Genomic DNA, 3,526 nt, shown 5'->3' on the forward strand with positions numbered 1-3,526 from the left:
AAGACCAAGGTCTTGAATTCTATCATCATAAGACTTCTTCAAAGTTGAGAAATTTATGGAATTATTAACCTTCTCCCTCTAAATAACCAAAAAAAAAAAAGAAAAATTATGAAAAAATCTCATAATGAGAAAAAAATAACAAATAAATTAGCAATTAAAATCCATTTTCTTCTATCTTCCTTTTTTTTCTTTTCCTATTCCTATCTAAAACATACTAACTATGGGTGATTCCCTCTTTTTGCATTACTTCCCTCTTTTATTATTTTTTTTCTTTAACTTTTTCCCATTTTGGCTTTTTTTTAGATCATTTTAAAACTAAAAAAATAACCATTTGCCTTAAAATATCAAGAATATCCATGACAAATAAAATAATTTTTTATATCCTAATTTTTAGACATGTGTCAAACAAAAATGGATGAAATGTTGAACATTATTTTTTCTAGTTCATATAAACTTTTCGCTTATTAACCCATAAACACTAAAAAGCATGATGTCGATGTTGTTAAAGTTGTTAGCGATGATTTCTTAAACAGTGAAGATTTGGTCGTGGAATAAAATGAATTTGCTTGTCAAGCGTTTAGAGGCAAATAGCTTGATGGAACAGTAAAGGAAGTCATAATTAGACAAGACAAAGAGGAATTCTTAGCTTATGGTGCTAGTAATACTTATGACAAAGATAAAGTCTTGATTCTTGTAAAGACATACGGACTTTGGTGGCAAATTTTTGTAAGGCTAGAGTTTGGGTTTTGGAATGGAAAAAAAATAGGGTTTGAGAGGACGGTTAAAAAAAGCCATTATTGGCCTTTAAGGAAGAAGTAAGGAGAGACAAGAAGGGTTTTAGGAAAGATAGAGAAAGAAAGGATGGTGGTGGCAACTATAGTCGTGCTAATTGCTTAATTGCTCTTATTTAATGATAGCCAATAAAATTCTTTTATAATCCTTAACATTTGAAAAAAATATTTTATTTTTGTTTTTTTGGATAATTGTCACTGTAACAAATGTTTACAATAAATTATGTAGATAATTTTATATAGAAGTTAGATATTCACTTAATTATGCAACCCACTACGTGGGTGAAAAATTTTGGAAAAAAGGTGTTTTGAAAAAAAAAAAAGTGACCTACGAGTAGCTTTTTTTTTTTTGGAAAAATAGGTAATTTTTTTAAAATAATATGTTATATCAAAAATTTAAAAACATGAATTTTATTATTTAATATTATTTTTTATATTTTGTAATTTTTTTCATTTGAGTTGATTTTATTTAATTTGTGACATCAATAGAAGATTTTATAAGTAGTATAAACACATAAATAAAGTATACCTATACTATATAAAATATAATATGTAATATATCTATAATTTATAATAGATATAAAAGTATAGATGTTCTTTTGAACCAATAAAAATAGATATATTTATTAAAATTTTGAAATAAAATTTTGCACTGTCATCTTAAGTTTTTTTTTTTTTTTTATAATATTGATAGAGTTATCTAATTAATAGATAAAAACTCTACTTCTATTGAAATACTTTTATTAAATACATTTATTTGATAAATAAAAATAAGTTAAACTTATATTGAATTTTTTCAAAGTTAAATTTACATTAATGTTAAAAGTAATAAATTTTATGTTAATTAACATGATATATTAAATTACATGAATCAAACTTTATATGTTTACATATTTATTCACGTGTAAGACATTTAATAATAAATATTAATATATATAAGTATGAATATGCAAGATCTTTTGAACTAACAAAAATGGATACAATCATTTGTTTTATATTTGAGATTATTAAGATTTAAACTCTAATCATTAAAACAAAGAATCTAACACTCTATCAACAAATCACACTATTGTTAGCTTAATTTTTTTTAAGTGACAGTTTTAAAATTTCCATTTAAAAATTTTATCATTATAAATATTAATAAGATTTACCCAATTTATAAACATTTTATTTCAATTAAAATACTTTTGTTAAATTAATTTATCTGATAAATAAAAAAGAGTTATAATTGACATTTAATTTTTTTTCAAAGTTTTAATTAAATATTAAGTTAACAATAATAAACTTTATGTTAATGTGATATATTTTGTACATGGAATAAACTTTCATGTTAGTATGCACTTTATTAATTTCAATTATTTATACAATATACAACTAAATACTCAATATGTAATTATTCTTTTAAAGCAAAAAACTTGATGTTAATATAATATATTTTGCACATAAGATAAACTTTATATGTTAATATGTATTTTATTAATTATAAATATTTTTAGATTAATTTTATAAATGGTTTTCTAAAATATAGTGAAATGTATAATGTGATAATTAATTTTTAAAAATTTTTAATATGGTATATGAATTATGAATCTGTTAACTAATGGGGTACTTGAAAAATTATTTGTTTGTCTTAGTGTCATTTTTTTAAAACTAATCATATTATGAATATAGGCAAACCTAGAGAGTGACTAGCAAGGACCTTGACCCATTTTCTTTAAAATCACCTTAGCCTAAGTACATTTTATCCAAAAATTATAAAATCATATTTTGGCCTCCAAAAATTTAATAATTTGGCTCTCCTTTAGGAACAATTGAATGATATTATAAATTTTATGAGTTAATAAAATTTTTAGTTTTTGATGCAATAAATATTTTGATTTTCTTTTCTTTTCTTTTTCAACTAAAAATTTATCTCTTTTTTAATGTGATCATTATTATTTCATCCAATTGTTTTAGTTTCTTAAAATGAAATTTCTTTTCAATTAATTAAACAAGCAAGTTGACCTTAATTATTATGCCAAACTATTTTTTTTTTATAGATAGAAAAAGACAATTAATAATATATTCATCTACCTACGTATGTTGTGCACATAAGATGACAAATTTGATTGTACATTATATAGTTTTATTAATTTTACATCTTATTGAATTTTTCTTTTTTAAAATCAAACCATTTAATGTATTACTTTTATTTTTTATTTTTTTGAAAAATAATTAGTGAGATTTAATTGTTTTTAAATATTCAACAAATTTTTTTAATTGTAAAAAGAAATTTTTATTTTTTATTATATTATTATTTTATTCAACATTAATACTCTTTATTAGATTTTTTTTATCAATTCAGCTTCCTTTATATTGTTATAATCATATTTATTATTTATTATATATAGATTATTTATTATTATTTGTTATTTATTATTATTTATTATTATAATCATATTTATTATATATAATTATTATAATCATATTTATTATTTATACATTTATTTTGTAATAATTGTATTTATTAACAATCAAACTGTAAAAAAATGCCATTAAGAATATTTATTTCTTAATTTATTATATAATCAATATCAATGGTAGTACTGTATGGTGATAAATATAATTTCAGCCAAAAAAAAAAAGACCAATGATTCTACGAGTAAATATTATTAGTAAAATAAAATAATTCATTTGGTCGAAATTCCTGATTTGTCCCTTGCCGGGCAAAACCCGTTTTCCCCTCTTCCACAACC

Source organism: Durio zibethinus, chromosome 19 (assembly GCF_047325235.1).
Source record: "Durio zibethinus cultivar Kanyao isolate XHJ-2024 chromosome 19, ASM4732523v1, whole genome shotgun sequence".
NCBI classification, from domain to species: domain Eukaryota; kingdom Viridiplantae; phylum Streptophyta; class Magnoliopsida; order Malvales; family Malvaceae; genus Durio; species Durio zibethinus.